The sequence below is a fragment of the Ceratotherium simum genome, chromosome 1 (genome assembly GCF_057802395.1).
Source record: "Ceratotherium simum simum isolate JZ-2026a chromosome 1, ASM5780239v1, whole genome shotgun sequence".
NCBI classification, from domain to species: Eukaryota; Metazoa; Chordata; class Mammalia; order Perissodactyla; family Rhinocerotidae; genus Ceratotherium; species Ceratotherium simum.
In genome coordinates this window covers 31,291,406-31,308,814 of record NC_141900.1, presented here as the reverse complement: position 1 = coordinate 31,308,814, position 17,409 = coordinate 31,291,406, and the positions used below count along the sequence as shown (strand labels likewise).

General features: G+C 35.3%; 1 pseudogene; it reads left to right on the top strand.

The window, feature by feature from the left end:
- Positions 1–15,961: 15,961 nt before the first annotated feature.
- Positions 15,962–16,465, top strand: LOC101395856 (gametocyte-specific factor 1 pseudogene; annotated as a pseudogene).
- Positions 16,466–17,409: the final 944 nt, after the last annotated feature.

Below are 17,409 nucleotides of genomic sequence, written 5' to 3'. Positions count from 1 at the left end.
CTTGAGATATTTACCAACTCCTAAAGAATGCATGCATTGTGTGAGATGCTGAGAATGTTAAAACAGATACCAAAAAGGCTGTAACACTACTTAGAGTTTCCAGAATATTCACAGTACTGGAAGACAAAAATTTGATATCATAGCCTGACAAGAATGAGGGGTTAGAATTCAGGCTTTCAGCTGAGACCCTGAAAGATGTAAACCCTAGGAGCAAGGGGGCAAAAAATAGACAGACCTGAGCTGGAATAAGATGATCTGCCTATACTCCATCGCCTATAGGAAGAAAATGATTAAATGTAGTGTGAAGAAGTAAAATTTCATCTAGAGCCTTTGCTATCATTCATGCATATTACATTCAATACAAATCACCATGAATAAGAGGAAATAAGACCAAATGACAAAAATCAAGAAGAACATAGATAAAGCAATAACCCACAAGTGATACAGATACTGCAGTTTTCAAAAATGGACTTAGATTACAACTAACAACTTTAACAAAATAAATAAAAAGATGGATAATTTCACCAGGGAATTGGAATGTACAAAATATGAAGCAAATAATTCCTAGAAATTAAAAATACAGTTAACTACAAGAAGGTGTTCAAGAGATAGCAGAAGAGAGGATTAGGGAATTTGAAGACTGATAATCAGAAAATATCCAGGTAGAAATATGAACAAAATATAGAGATGAAAGTTATAGAAAAGTATGACAGAAACATATGGGATATGGTAGAAAGATTCAAAATGTGTGTAATTATAGTTCCAGAAGAATATAAGAGAGAAAGAGAGAAGGCAAAAGAACGAATGTCTTAAGAAATACAAGTTGAGAAATTTCCCCAGTTTATGAAACTCATCAGATCACAGTTTCAAGAAATCAATATGAATGTAAGACAGTGTAAATACAAAGAAGAAAAAAAAGCACAACTAAGTACACAATACTAAAACTTTGAAAACCAAAGTCAAAGATATACTTAAAGCAGTAGAGGAAATAAGACAAATTTCCTTCAAAGGATTAACTATTAGCTTAAAAACTGACTTGCAAAATAAAATTCTATGTTATATTAATTTAATAAGATGCTCTTGTATGATAGTTTTAAGCTGCAGTTATACAACAGTGGATTAAAAACTGACAAAAATTATGTATATATTATGTTAGAAAAGATAAATTCTAAGGAGTAGAGTAATGCAGGAAAGAGGATAGGGAGTGATAGGAGGGTTGCTATTTAAGCAGTTTGAGAAAAGATTTGGGACAAGGAAGCCATCTGTGGACATCTGGGGGAAGAGTTTTCCAGGCCAAAGAACACCTGTGCAAAGGACGTGAGTTGGAAGCAAGCTTGCTGTGTGAGCAAGGAAGACTAAGAAAGCCCGGTTGGTCAGGGCCAAATAAGCCGGTGGGAAGAAGCGTAAGAGGGGCCAGTTCATTAAGGCCTTATTAGACTATATTAAGAATTTGTTTTTTTACTTAGAATGAGATGCAAAGCCATTGGATAGTTTGAGCTGAGGAGTTACAAGATCTGACTTAATATTTTCATAAAATCCTTCAGGATGTTGTGCTGATGACAGGCTATAAGAAGGCAAGGGCAGAAGACAGGAGACTTGTTTGAAGATATGTTTTCTGCTATCTTCTGACTTTCAGGGTAACTGCTGTGAGGTCTGCTGTCAAGTAACTGTCATTTCTTTGAGATAATGTGTCTCTTTTTACTGACTTCTTTAAAAATCAGAATTGCTAATATAAAAAGGGAGAAAACAGTATGGTTTAGAGAGAGTATAGAGCAACTGGAACTCACACATTGCTGGTGGGGAAGGAAATTGGGCTAACCACTTTAGAAAATTGTTTGGTGGTGTCTATCAAAGCTGCATATATGCATTTCTTGTGACTTAGCAGTTCCCCTCCTAAAAACATACCCAACATAGATGTGCAGACATGTTTTTCAAAAGACATGTATAAAAGTATTTATAGCAGCACGATTTTAAATAGACCCAAACCAGAAACTACCCAAATGCCCATCAACAAGGGAATGCATAAAAACATTTTGGTATATTCATACAATGGAAAATAATGCAGCAATGAGAATGAATGAAGCATAACTATATGGACCAACATACATGAATCTCACAATCATAATGTTTTGTCTGTTTGAAATGGCCCCTTTTATATTTTGAGTATTCCCTACTTTCTTGCACACAAGATGTTCTAGACTCATGTGGCACTTTCCTTGCCTTGCAGTCAATCATTTCTTTAAGAAGGCTTGATTTCTTTTATTTGAGAATGGATTTAGAAATCATTATCTAGGAGTTGGTGTGCTCAATTCTCTTAGGGTCTCATTGCTCCCAGTGTCTCTCAGAAGACAGACAAAGGAAATAACAGAATTCTTAGTGATACTACCCATTCCAAACCAACACTTCAGCATTTATTCTAGCTTTCCCTTTCTTTACCTGTAACTACATTCTCCAACAATGAGAACCTTGACTTTCATCAACAACATATTTATTAAATTGGTCAATTTTCAAATATGCATAGTCTCAGAATTATTAAAGCATACTCCTCAAAAAATAAAAATATACAAATTACATAGCTAGATTACAATAATTGTGTATAGTTCTTTTTTTCTTTAATCTTTACAGATAGTCAAAAGACAATAATTACTTAGGTCAGTTATTTTCCTTCTTACCCCCATTATTGTGGGTTATTAACATCTTTTTTGTCAGTTTGGCTTTTAGCATTAAAAAAGGTTCTTTTTCACCTTTAATGCCTGTGGGCTTAAAATTATACTTAGTCTGATAATAGAATTGCTACCCCTACTTTCTTATTGTTTCTTTGCCTTTGTAAGTCACTGTTTTAGGCCTGCCTCTTGAATATAACATAACTGGGTCTTGTTTTATGAACAAATTAAACATCTTTTTTCCTCTTAATAGGTGAACTAAGTCCATTCACATTTATTGTTATGCCAAATATGCTTGTTCTCATTTCTGTCATAATATTTTACAATTATACGTTTTATGTTATAAATCTTATGCTTTTGTCTACATACCATGTGATCTTATTTTCTTGAACTAAAAAGTGTATTTTGGAAGGTTTGTGTTTCTATTTTAGTTATTATCTTTGTACTTAGACCTTTTTTAATGCCCTTAGTTCCCAGTTTTCATACTTAAACTTTTATTACCTGGTTTGTCAGTTTTTCGTGATAACCTTTACTCCCTATCTACTGTCTATACAAGTATCAATGAGTATACCTTAAACTAATACAATGTTATACGTCAATTTAGAAAAAAATGAATGAGCTCATTCATATATCCTCTTTATATCTCCTTTCTACTCCCATTCAAAAAAAAATTGTACTTTGTTACCACATATAGAATTTCTACACTAGTAGTCCACCTCATCCCCACTTTTGTTTTAGCAGTAAATTTAAATTGCATAGTTTAAAATGCTCAGTATCAGTCCTTTTGCTGAATTTTCCCCAGGCATCTGTTTCAAGGGAGCTCATTCTAGTTTCCCTACAAAGTTCTGATTAATAGAGAATTCCTTAAATTCGTATGTTTTAAACTTTTTCTATAAGCTTTATATTTAAGGAATGCATAACTAGTTATAAAATCCTTTGTTCACACTTTCTTTTATTGATTTTTTGCATATCCTACTCCATTATGGCCTTGCTCTGAATGTTGCTTTTAAAAAATTGAATGCCAGTCTAATTCTTTTTGCCCTGTACCTCATTCGATCTTTTTGGCTAAAGAACTTGAATATTTTTTAATCTCTAACCCCAAAGTTTAATAGTTTTACTAGGATACTTCTAAGAGCTAATTATTCTGAGTTAATTCTCTCCTGTTTGCCCTTTCAATTTGTAGATTCAGGTCTTCATTTATTTTTAACTAAGAACTAAGTTTTTTCTATGTAAATCATGCTGTGATAATTCAGGACACTTTAAAAAGTATTTTCACAATTATAGTTGTACTCTTGATGGTGGTAGTTTTAGAATAACTTCAGGTCCACTGCTAGCTCCTCTCCTCTCTCTTTCCAGCACCTCTCTCGCTCTCCCTTCCCTCCCCCCCCTCTCCTCCTCCACTTTCTTCCTGCCTCCTCTCTTCAGGCAGGCCCTGCAGCAGGGCCAGGAGCAAGATACAGTGTACCTTGGGATCTGGTGACTTCTCTACTTTTCCCCCCACCTTTTATTTTAATTTTAAAGTTTGGGCATTCTCTATTTTCAATTTATGATGAAGTCATGGTTTTGGTGCATTTTTTTCCTTTTCTTTCTTATGTTCTACTTTGTTTTAGGAGGAAATATTGGGAGATGCAGACCTAGGTATCTGCCACTGTCTTATCTACCTGGAGGTCTCTTAAATATATTTTGTGATACAAAAGCAAATCTATATACAGTTTCTTTTTCTCTCTTTTGTACAAAAGTGGAATCACCTTCTGCTTTCTATTACATATTTCTTTTGTTAAATTATACATTTATCTTGAAAATCTCTTCACAGCAGTTTAGCCATATTGTTTATCACATATATAAAGTAATGTATATGTTGCTTAAATTTTTCACATGCTGCTAAATTAAACAGTTATGAGAAAAAAATAGGATTAAGAAGAGTGTACTCAATATCAATGGAACGTATAGCCAGAATACTAACAACAACAATTCCTAAGGAAATACTAGTACAGTTAAAGACAGGGCAGATCATCAAATAATGGAGCACTATATTAAATATATGCTCTCACCTAAAAAAATTGTAAAGATAGCTCAACAGAAGGGGATGTAAGAAAGAATCTGAGCTGTTGAGCTGTGGGAAGACTGGAGAAGGCAACACCTAATAGCACTTCCAAGTTAAAGCCTGTGGCAAAAAGGAAGAACGTGGAGTGGATTTCCATCATGTATGTGCAGTGCCTCTGTGTCTCGTTGCTTTCAGCTGACACTGTACATTGCATTCAACTGCTGGTCCTTGGAACAAAATATTAAAATGCTGGGAAAATTCTCATATAAATCAATATACAGTCCATCTTATAGTGATATAATTCTTCTATTTACCAGTCACATATGACCTTATTTGTATTTCATAAATAGACAGTATTCAGTTGTCTCTCTCTCACACACACACAGATTTAAATCTTAAATAGAATTTCAAAAAATTATCCTGTGTCAGGTATTCTCAACCTCACTTGTAGAAGTGCCTGATGTCATAAATTTCAAACGCTCTTATGTATACTTCATTAAACTTGCTTGTTTCTTAGATTTCCTTATTTCTGACCCTGGAATCAGTTTTCTTGTTCCATTAACATGCTTTCCATCTTCTTATTTATTTATTTTTATTGCAGTAACATTGGTTTATAACATGATATAAATTTCAGGTGTACACCATTATATTTCAATTTCTTCATAGATTATATCATGTTCAATACCCAAAGACTAATTACAATCCATTACCACACATATGTGCCTAATCACCACTTTTGCACTCCTGCCTCCCCGCTTCCCTTCTGGTAACCACCAATCCAATCTCTGTCTCTATGTGATTGTTTGTTGTTTTTGTCTTCTATTTATGAGTAAGATCTCATGGTATTTGAATTTCTCCCTCTGACTTATTTCGCTTAGCACAGTTCGCTCAAGGTCCATTCATGTTGTCACAAATGGCCAGATTTTATGGCTGAGTAGTATTCCATTATGTATATATACCATATCTTCTTTATTCATTCATCCCTTAATGGATACCTACGTTGCTTCCAAGTCTTAGATTCTGTGAATAATACCTCAATGAACATAGGGGTGCATGTATCTTTATGCATTTGTGTTTTCATGTTCTTTGGATAAATACCCAGCAGTGGAATAGTTGGATTGTATGGTAGTTCCATTCTTGATTTTTTGAGGAATCTCCATACTGTTTTCCATCGTGGCTGCACCGCTTTGCACTAACACCAGGAGTGTATGCGAGTTCCTTTCTCTCCACATCCTCTCCAACACTTGTTTCCTGTCTTGTTAATTATAGCCATTCTGATGGGAGTGAGGTGATATCTCATTGTAGTTTTGATTTGCGTTTCCCTGATAGTTAGTGACATTGAATATCTTTTCATGTGCCTCTGGCCATCTGTATATCTTCTTTGGAGAAATGTCTGTTCAGACCCTTTGATCATTTTTTAATTGGGTTGTGAGATTTTTTGTTGTTTAGATGTATGAGTTCTTTATATATTTTGGAGATTAACCCCTTTTCAGATATACGGTTTGCAAATATATTCTCCCAATTGTTAGGTTGTCTTTTTGTTTTGTTGATGGTTTCTTTTGCTGTGCAGAAGCTTTTTAGTTTGATGTAGTCCCATTTGTTTATTTTTTCCATTGTTTCCCTTGCCCGGTCAGACACAGTCCTTGAAAATATGCTGCCAAGACCAATGTCAAAGAGCGTACTGCCTATGTTTTCTTCTAGAAGTTCCATGGCATCAGGTCTTACCTTCAAGTCTTTAATCCATTTTGAGTTAATTTTTCTGTATGGAGTAAGATAACAGTCTATTTTCATTCTTTTGCATGTGGCTGTCCAGTTTTCCCAACACAATTTACTGAAGAGACTTTCCTTTCTCTATTGTATGTTCTTGGCCCCTTGTCAAAAATTAGCTGTCCATAGATGCGTGGATTTATTTCTGGCCTCTTGATCCTATTCCATTGATCTATGTTTCTGTTTTTGTGCCAGTACCATGCTGTTTTGGTTACTATAGCTTTGTAGTATATTTTGAAATCAAGGAGTGTGATACCTCTAGCTTTGTTCTTTTTTCTCAGGATTCCTTTGGCTATTTGGGGTCTTTTGTTTTCCAAATAAATTTGAGTCTTCTTTGTTCTATTTCTGTGAAAAATGTAGTTGGAACTTTGACAGGGATTGGACTGAATCTGTAAATTGCTTTAGAAAGTATGGACATCTTAACTATACTAATTCTTCCAATCCAAGAGCATGGAATATCTTTCCATTTCTTTGTGTCTTCTTCAATTTCTTTCAACAATGTTTTATAGTTTTCAGTGTATAGATCTTCCACCTCTTTGGTTAACTTTATTCCTAGGTATTTTATTCTTTTTGTTGCATTAGTAAATGGGATTGTATTGCTAATTTCTCTTTCTGCTACTTCATTGTTAGTGTATAAAAATGCAACTGATTTTTGTATGTTGATTTTGTATCCTGCAACTTTGCTGTCTTCACTTATTACTTCTAAAAGTTTTTTGGTGGATTCTTTAGGGTTTTCTGTATATAAAATAATGTCATCTGCAAATAGTGATAATTTCACTTCTTCCTTTCCATTTTGGATCATTTTTATTTCTTTTTCTTGCCTGATTGCTCTGGCTAGGACTTCCAATACTATGTTAAATAAAAGTGGTGAAAGTGGACATCCTTGTCTGGTACCTGTTCTTAGAGGGATAGCTTTCAGTTTTTCTCTATTGAGAATGATTATTATTAGCTGTGAGTTTGTCATATATGGCCTTTATTATGTTGAGGTACTTTCCTTCAATACCCATTTTATTCAGAGTTTTTATCACAAATGGATGCTGTTTCTTTTCAAAGGTTTCTCTGCATCTATTAAGATGATCATGTGATTTTTATTCTTCATTTTGCTAATGCAGTGCATCACGTTGATTGATTTGTGCAAGTTGAACCATCCCTGCATCCCTGGAATAAATCCCACTTGATTATAATGTATGATCTTTTTAATGTATTGTTGCATTCGATTTGCTAGTATTTTGTTGAGGATTTTTACACTTGATGTTCATCACTGATATTGACCTGTAATTTTCTTGTTTTGTGTTGTCCTTGTCTGTTTTTGGTATCAGGGTAACGTTGGCCTTGTAGAATGAGTTAGGAAGCTTCCCTCTTCTTCAATTTTTTGGAATCGTTTGAGAAGGACAGGCACTAATTCTTCTTTGAATGTTTGGTAGAATTCACCTAGGAAGCCATCTGGTCCTGGACTTTATTTTTTGGAAATTTTTTGATTACCATTTTGATCTCCTTAGTGGTGACTTGTCTATTTAAATTCTCTATTTCTTCTTGATTCAGTTTTGGAAGGTTGTATGATTCTAAGAATTTATCCATTTCTTCTACATTATCCAATTTGTTGGCATATAGCTTTTCTAGCATCTTATAATCTTTTGTATTTCTGAGGTGTCCATTGTAATTTGTCCTCTTTCATTTCTGATTTTAATTATTTGAGTCTTCTCTCTTTTTTTCTTGGTGAGTCTAGCTAAGGTTTGTCAATTTGTTTATCTTTTCAAAGAACCAGCTCTTAGTTTCATTGATTTTTTTCCTATTGTTTTTTTGTTCTCTATTTCATTTATTTCTGCTCTGATTTTTATTATTTCCTTCCTTCTACTGATTTGGGGCTTTGTTTGTTCTTCTTTTTCCAGTTTCTTTAGGTGCACTGTTAGATTATTTGAGATTTTTCCTATTTGTTGAGGTAGGCCTGTATTGCTATAAACTTCCCTCTCAGAACCGCCATTGCTGTATCCCATAAATTCTGGCATGTCATATTTTCATTTTCATTTGTCTCCAGGTATTTTTTGATTTCTCCTTTGATTTCTTCATTGATCCAATCGTTGTTCAGTAGTATTTTGTTTAATCTCCACATATTTATGGCTTTTCTGATTTTCTTCCTGTATTTGATATCTAGTTTCATACTATTGTGGTCAGGAAAGATGCTTGGTATTATTTCAATCTTCTTAATTTATTGAGACTTATTTGTGGCCTAATATGTGTTCTATCCTAGAGAATGTTCCATGTGCATTTGAAAAGAATGTGTACTCTGCAGTTTTTGGATGGAATGTTCTGCATATATCTACTAAGTTCATCTGGTCTAACGTGTCATTTAAGGCCAAAGTTTCCTTATTATCTTCTGTTTGGATGATCTGGTGTAAGTGGAGTGTTCAAGTCCCCCACTATTATTGTGTTACTGCCTCTTTCTCCTTTCATGTCTGTTAATAATTGCTTAACATATTTAGGTGCTCCTATCTTGGGTGCATAGATATTCACAAGCATTATATCCTCTCATTAGGTTGTTCCCTTTATTATTGTGTAATGCCGTTCTTTGTCTCTTATTACAGTTTTTATTTTAAAGTCTATTTTGTCTCATATAAGTATTGCTACCCCAGCTTTCTTTTCATTGCCATTTGCATAGAGTATCTTTTTCCATCCCTTCACTTTCAGTTTGTGAGTGTCTTTAGGTCTAAAGTGTGTCTCTTGTATGCAGCATATATATGCATCTTGTTTTTTTATTCATTCAGCCACCCTAAGCCTTTGAATTGGAGCATCTAGTGCATTGACTTTAATGTAGCTATTGATGAGTATGTACTTATTGCTATTTTGTTACTTTTTTTCTGGGTGTTTTAGTAGTTCTTCTCTGTTCCTTTCTTCTCTTGGCCTCTTCTCTTGTGGTTTGATGGCTTTCTTTAGTATTATGTTTGTGTTCCTTTCTCTTATTTTTTTTGTATTTATTATAGGTTTCTGGTTTTTGATTAGCATGAGGTTCATATATAATAACCTCTGTATATAGCAATCTATATTAAGTTAATGGTCTCTTTAGTATGATCTCTTGCTAAAAGCTCTATTCTTTTACTCCCCTCCTCCCATGTTTTATGTGTTTGATATCATATCTAACCTCCTTTTTTGTGTATATATATCCATTACCCTCTTACCATGGAAATAGATAATTTTAGTACTTTTGTCTTTTGACCTTTAAATTATCTTCATAGGTGGTTGATCTGCTACCTTTATGTATATTCGCCTTTACCAGTGATTTTATTACTTTTCTTGATAATTTTATTATTCCTATTTGTGGTCTTCTCTTTTCCACTTAAATAAGTCCCTTCAGCATTTCTTTTAAGGCTGGTTTCTTAGTGATAAACTCCTTTAGTTTTTGCTTGTCTGGGAAACTCTTTACCTTTCCTTCAATTCTGAATGATAACCTTGCCAGGTAGAGTATTCTTGTCTGTAGATTTTTTCCTTTCAGCACTTTAAATATATCGTGCCACTCCCTTGTAGCCTGTAAGGTTTCTGCTGAGAAGTCAACTGATAGACTTATGTGTTTTCTTTGTATGTAACTTGTGGCCTTTCTCTTGCAGCTTTTATGATTCTCTATCTTTAATTCTTGACATTTTAATTATAATGTGTCTTGGTGTGGGCCTCTTTGGGTTTTTCTTGTTTAGTGCTCTCTGTGCTTCCTGTACCTGGATGTCTGTTTCCTTCCTTAGGTTAGAAAAGTTTTCAGCTATTATTTCTTCAAATAGATTCTCTGCCCCTTTGTCTCTCTCTTCTCCTTATGGAACACCTATCATATGGATGTTACTGCACTTGATGTCATCCCAGAGGTCCCTTAGACTGTCCTCGTTCTTTTAAATTCTTTTTTCTTTTATCTGTTCAACTTGGGTGATTCCTTCATTATTTCATCCAGCATGCTGATCCATTCTTCTGTATCATCTACTCTGCTATTGAGTCTTTCTGGTGAATTTTTCATTTCCAGTGTTGTAGTCTTCATTTCTGATTGGTTCTCTTTTATATTTTCCAACTCTTTGTTGAAGTTCTCACTGAGTTCATTCATTCTTCTCCCAAGATCAGTGAGTATCCTTATGACTCTTTGTTTGAACTCTTTCTCAGGTAGATTATTTATTTCTGTTTCTTTTAGTTCTTTTTCTAGGGTTTTGTCCTGTTCCCTTACTTGGAATGTATTCCTTTGTCTCATCATTTTGCCTCTTTCTCTGTGCTTATATCTATGTATTAGGTAGGTCAGCTACATCTCCCAATCTTGGAGTGGTGGCATTATGTAAGAGATACCTTATGAGGCCCAGCAATGTGCTTCTCTCTCATCACCAGTTCCAAATGTTCCAGGAGTGACCCCTGTGTGGGCTACGTGTGTCCTTCTGTTGTGGCAGAGTTACTCTTGCTGCAGGTGCCTGGGTAGGCTAGGCTGTCCCCCTGGCCATCTGGTTGTAATGCTGAGCTGCATGTGGCTGCTATGGACCCTTCAGTCACTTTACCAGGCATGCAGATCCCCAGCACTGTTGGCTACAAGGTCTAATAGCTCATTTATGTTGCAGTTTTTCTGTTAAGCGAGTAGGCCCCCAGCATGGCTGGTTGCTAGATTCAGGGGCTTACAATTGCTGTAGGCCTCCAGCCTGCAAGGCTGTTGTCAGCTCTTAGGACTGCAGCTGAGTGGGGCCAGCCCCTGGCATGGAAGCACACAATTTTTTCAGGCTTTGGAAGGTGGGGCTAATCCTCTATGTGGCTTAGGATTGCTCCCAGCTGGGTGTGAAGCACTGTAGCTCAAGAAGGTAGCTTTTATCTCTCCAGAAAGGAGTTTCTGCCTCTTTTACCTCAGTCAGCACTGTCACTTGTTGTGGGGGGTCCTTTTTATCCAGTTTTCAGTTCTCTCTCAGTGGTAATTGTTCCAAGGGTCGTTGTAAAATTTTGGATCCATGGGAGGAGGTGAGTTCAGAGTTCGCCTATGCCGCCGTCTTGACACCATCTCTCATGCTTTCCATCTTCTTAAACTGCAGGGTTATTCATTGTCTCCCCAATTTTCTTTGGTTCTTGTAGGTTTATACCTTTGTTTGAAACCTACCAGCGACATTTTAATGTATATAATCTCCCTATTGATTATATAAAACCCCTTAAATATTCAATTTGTAATTATTTTTAGAGTCAACAAAACTATCAATAACAAGAAAACAATTTATATTCCCTAAAAAGCTACTAGAGTATACATTCTGCTAAAAGAAAAAACAATTTAGAACTACCAAAACAGAGCTTGTAATGTAACATTTTGGTTAACAATGTGAGATTTTGAGTAGAACAACATAGATTTGGATTTTGGCTTTGGCCTTTACTAGCTGTGTGACCTTCAACAGGTAGCTTAATCTTTCTGACCTTCATTACATGTACATCACATGAGCTGTTGGGTAAATTAAATACAAGTAGAGATGTTACAGGACTTCATACATGCTACTTTTATAAGTGCATTACAGAGATGATATATTCAATATCTTAATGAGTTATTTTTTCCTCTTGTCTAACCTTATAAGATGGGTATTAGGGTGACTAAACAGTTAACTAAAAAATAATCCTAATGAGATAAGTGGGATGGGTTTGATCCTAGTGTAGGTCATTGCTGGAGAACACACTCATTTTTGGTTATTGCTGCATAGCTTGAGCTTTGGAGGAAAGGGGAGCTGTGCACAAACGTGATTACCATCTTGCATAGAGTCAATCATAGCTGAAGCCTTGGATGGTGATGGATGCATTCTATTACATAGTAAAAAAGCTGAGTGTAAATATAACAAATGAATGTGGCATCACAACATTATGGAGGAATCTCACAAACATTACCCATGTGCCTCTCAATATACTACATAACCTAGAATTCTTTTGTTAATTGTGTTAGCCAACCACTAACCTAAAATTATATTTAGGAAATTGAGGACAGCTCTGAAAGATAAAGGATTACTTGAGTCAGCAACACTCTTTGTTCACTTCATAGGATTGTTTTTCTCTTGAGACTAATACAGACCTTACTAATTTTGTTTAGTCAGCCTCATGGTTCAAGGTTCCTTCTTATCAGCACCCTTTCATATGATTCTTTAATACAGGAATAAGGATTACAGAGTACTGCCTAATTTATTTTTTGAAAAGATATTTCAATGAGATGCTGACTTTAGTTCTTTGGGGAAAAGATTGAAATTTCCTACAACTTTATCAGCAGCAGTAATGGACAAGCTGAAAACCTTAACCATCGTCTTAAACTGCTTTCACACCATTATCCATCTGTCCCAAAGACTCTTGATTTTTCAGTATTGATTTTTCAAGTAAACTATTTCTCTTCATGTAAATTTTTCTACAAAAAAATTCTGTACACCATAAGCGACAAGACTCCTACTTCATAAGGTTAAGCATAAACTTGCAAGCCTGGTTTTATTTATATTCATAAACTTCTTTTCAGAATGGCTGGATTATCTAGTTATTTTTGTGTGTGTGTTCACAAGACCTCGATATACACAATCAATGATGTATTGTACTAATGTTAAGAAAAATTTCTAAAATTACAGGGGTTTTATTAACATCTGGTATTTTAGATTGATTAAAAATATGTTTCTGTTAATGCAGTTTAATCAACTTGTGTTATTTCCCAGTATAATATACAAATATTATACTGGCTTTCCTGTAAATATATGTCTCTCTAAAAATTTAAAAGTTAGACACATGTTTAATTCTATATAAATCAGACATTTCATATCTTGTAAGTAGGTCAGGATACATTTGAGATATGGAATGCAAATATAGATAAGCCATTTGTATTCATTTTTTATTCATTCAGCATATATTTTCTAAGTGCCTCCTATATACCAGGCATGTTTTTAGGCCCTGTGGACATAACACAAGAAAATAAATTAAGAAATTTCAAACAAACATGGGGGAGCTTGCATTTTAGGGATGATGGGAGAGAGACAATAAGTTACGCACACACACTCACACATATATACATGCTATCATTAAGAAAACTGGAATAGACGAGAAATGTGGAAGTAAAAGACAGGTGACTAAAATAAAAAAAAGTTCCTCAAAAAGAACAATTGAAAATCAATGTTGGAACTCTTAAGCATAAGTATTCATGCATGAACTAACATTAGAGTAATTTGTGTATAAGATCCATCTTTTTAAAGTGGTTTTCTTTATTTTTGATTAATAATTCTATAGGGACTCAACACAGAGTTCTGATGTAAAAAGATACTCTAGACGTCTTAATTGATAAATATATACAATAGTAGATCCCCAGTTGAATTTCAATGTCCTACATTTCAAACATTTAAGTAGGAGAATTTTTGATGATTTTAATAAGTCAAAAAGTATAGGGGGGCCGGGCTGGTGGCGCAAGCGGTTAAGTGCGTGCACTCTGCTGTGGCGGCCTGGGGTTCGCCAGTTCGGATCCCAGGCGCACACCGACGCACCACTTGTCAAGCCATGCTGTGGCGGCGGCATCCCATATAAAGTGGAGGAAGATGGGCATGGATGTTAGCCCAGGGCCAGTCTTCCTCAGCAAAACGAGGAGGATTGGTAGATGTTAGCTTAGGGCCGATCTTCCTCACACACAAAAAAAATAAGTCATAAAGTATATACACACAGACACAAGTGAGCGTACGTGTACATGTTCATGTGTGTGTGTGCACAAGAGTTATATGGAAAACAAGGAACATCCTCTCATGTATTCATCTTGTTTCTCAAAACAGCTTGGGTATGAAAACAAGGAACATCCTCTCATGTATTCATCTTGTTTCTCAAAACAGCTTGGGTATAAATTGTGTCTCCTGATAGACACTAATTTCTGTGCAATTCTTTTTTCTTATCAATATAACAACATTTGTTCTGTCACCATGACCTCGGCATATCTATCAGACACTAATGTTCTTTACAAAATGTATCTATTTGTTCATCCATCTATCAAGCACCTGCTAAATAAAACTAGATTAAAAAAATGAATTAATCTATGATAATTTTCATTAATTACTAATATGTTACTCCGTTTGAGGAGCCTGGGTAACAGAGTAAATCAATTCTATTTTAACAAGAGTTTTGGAAAATGCAACAATTTAACCTGAATGAAAAATATTTAAATGTTGAAATTTCAGATATGTGATATGTCAATAAACAAGTATTTTTTACAGATGAGCCTTTTCATTTTTTACCTCCTGGTAAGGTTAATCATGATAATCATATATCATGTTTAATAGCAGATGTTTTGTATGTTTTATTTTAAGAATATGCAGCCCACACACAAAACATACACAATACACAAGAAATAATGGCAATAAATACGTAAGAAAGACCTTTTAGGTTTTCCTAACCTGAGATTTACGTGCTCGCCTTTTGATGGATAGAAACTGCCTCAGAGAACATATCAACTTTAAAAGTCACGGCAAGTGCTGTTGAGTTCAATCAGATTTGCTTTTAAAACTGCAAGTCTAAGTATTGCTATATGCTGATAATAATAATTTCAAATAAACAACTATTGTCATATATTTTGTAAATGTCAAGATGATTTGGCTCAGGTAGACAAAAACTCAGGAGTCTATACGCATATTTCTACCAAAAACATAATGCTACAAAGACAGAAAATACATACGAGAATTGCTCTGGATAATACCTTATGAAAAAATAAAATGAAGATCATTTCTCTGGTACAGGCATTATTTCATTAATTTAGACAAAATAATCTCTGCCTTGCTGTACCTTTTTCAAATAAAATTTTGGATGTTACATATATTCAGAAAATAGCCCTAATAGTAGTTTGCTGACAAAGGGAAGATACATGCCACTATCTACTACTAGTAGAGTGATACCAGTACACTGCCTCTTTCTCCTTGACCTCCCTGAGTACCCCAGGGGACTTATTTTACATCTTTGTGTTTTATAGATACATGTAAAGTCCTTCTTTCCCAACTCAAATATAAACAGTCTTGAAATTGATGTTTATAATTCTCATGCAAGTATTTTATTCTTTTACTCTAATGTATTTATTCATAAAAAATATATGTATTGTCCTGTGTATTCTAAAAATTTGTATTAATGAAACGATACTTTTCTAACTTGATCTTTTCTTTCAATGTTCTATCGTAGAGATGTAGACCTGCTGACACATGTAGACGTTGATTACATTCTCCCGCATGAATTAATCGGTATATTTAGCCACATATGATTAAACAATTCCACTTTAGATAAACTAGATACAAAAGCATTCCAGGACTGAGCCCCCAGCCCCACGCGCGGCCAGAGCCAAGACCTCCGTCACAGGAAGTGGGGGCCCCACCCCCCAACGTCAGGGGGCCCCACCCCCCAACGTCAGGGGCCAGAAGCGAGCGTTGCTAGGGCGCGGATGTGGGGCGAAGGCAGCTGAGGGGTGAAGGCGGCTGTGGGGAGAGCGTGTCTCCACTGAGCGCTTGGATTCGGCTCCTTCATTTCCAACATGGAGAAAACTTATGTCGATCCCCTGGACCCTGAGAAGCTATTACAATGCCCCTATAATAAAAACCACCAGATCAGGGCCTGCAGGTTTCCTTATCATCTTGTTAAGTGCAGAAAGAATCATCCTGCTGTCGCAAACAAATTGGCTACTTGTCCCTTCAATGCTCGCCACCAGGTTCCTCGGGCTGAAATCAGTCATCATATCTCAAGCTGTGACGACAGAAGTTATATTGAGCAAGACGTTGTCAACCAAACCAGAGAGCTTGGACCAGAGACTCTGGCTGAGAGCACGTACCAGGGCTCTCCTTGTGATGAAGACTGGGATAAAGATTTACTGGAACAGACCAGCACCCCATTTGTCTGGGGCACAACCAACTACTGTGGCAACAAAAGCCCTCCAAGCAACGTAGTTGTGGAACGTAAGAGTCACCTGGCTTCGGACATGCGCATCCCCAAGTCTCTGCCGTATGTTCCACCATGGAAAAAGAATGGAAGTACACAGTAGCTGAATATCTATCTCATCAAATGCCAGATCCTAGAAGACTTGCTTCTTCCTGCTACCACTGGGTTCTTCATTTTTCTCCTAATCTAATTATAGAAAGATAAACTGCTTGTGACTTTAAAACTAACAAGTACATTTTTTTTTCCTCCCCTTTGAATCCTCACTCATTTATTGCAAGAAAGAACCCTCATACTCAGAAGAACTGTTACAAATAAACCATTGATATAGATTAAAAAAAAAGCATTCTAGTACTTTATGCAATTCGTCTTATATTATCTCTCAAGGTGAGGTAAGAAAGAAAAGAGCTAAAATGGTTACCACTTCATTTTACTGTCTTCTCTGATTTACACTTAAATAGAAAACACATTTTACTATCATCAGTATGGCTATTTTTATTTAAGGATAGTTAAGATATGGATCCTATGACTGTGAGTTGTAGATAGGTAAATCAAGGATTTAATATCTCTCCTGGCCTCAGATTACAGTACAGTTTGTAGTGTGCCTGTCAGAAATGCACACTGCATTGAATCATACTACTGTAATTCAGGTCAGATCCAATCAGCCACTGTGTTGTCATCGAAGTTTAGGTATTATATGGGTCTGGAGCTCAGGAACCATTCTTCAGCATACAGAATATTTAGTGTAACATATTTTATGACTACTGCACAGATCATTTCACTAGGAGAGTGTTAAAAGAGGTCTGTGTCTGACACAGCTGCATAAGTCATTTTTTTAATGGAGAATCTTACAAAGATCTTTTTGCAACAAATAATCATTATTTTAAAATGAGCTAAATTTTAATGTATTTTTAAATAAGGCATTTTATCATATTCTTACACAGTTCTCTGAGATATGCAAGATATATATTGTTATCCAAGAAAATGAATTTCTCTTATGATACCAGATGTGCTAAATAGAAAGTAAAGCATTTTTAAAGAAAATAAACT